The following is a 497-nucleotide window of genomic DNA, read 5'->3' as shown; positions in this document are numbered from 1 at the left end:
CTTGTGTTTGCGTGCATGCTTCTGTATGTGTTTACATACTCATGAAAGATGAAGAGAGTTACTAATGCGCTCACTTAACTGTAAGTAGCATGCATATTTTCTTCGCAGTCCGTTTGCAGTTTTGCATAATTGCAACATTGTCAGTTCACGGCTCAAGACTCTTCCTCCGTCAGCGCCTTATGTGAGGCTTGAGGGTGCGGTGCGGGCAGGAAGTTGACGCCGCAGGTAGTTGCAATAATGGCTGCCTGAGAAGTCGCTTTTTGTCCTCGCTGCCGCGGCCACAAGGCGTCGAGAAGCAGGTCTTAAGATGAGACAGGGAAGGATCACTTGTTAGCGTGTAGATTGCTTTTTTTTAAGATGAACGGATCGGTGTCTGACATGGCGAAGTATAGGCAGTGGCCTTTGAAAGTTTTGCTCTGTCGATGTATTGATGATATGCGTGTTGCCGCGTTGTCTATCGTGTGAGTTTGCTTTGTGGTGGATTACATTGTATTTTT

At 46.5% G+C, this 497-nt stretch overlaps 1 protein-coding gene across 1 annotated transcript in view; it reads left to right on the top strand.

The window, feature by feature from the left end:
* The window catches only part of LOC119587002, a gene marked incomplete at its 3' end in the record, with an annotated part of 168,418 nt that overhangs the window by 80,250 nt on the left and 87,671 nt on the right, over positions 1–497 (top strand).

This window comes from Penaeus monodon, chromosome 22 (genome assembly GCF_015228065.2).
Source record: "Penaeus monodon isolate SGIC_2016 chromosome 22, NSTDA_Pmon_1, whole genome shotgun sequence".
Taxonomy (NCBI): domain Eukaryota; kingdom Metazoa; phylum Arthropoda; class Malacostraca; order Decapoda; family Penaeidae; genus Penaeus; species Penaeus monodon.
This window is presented reverse-complemented; position numbering and strand designations above follow the sequence as displayed.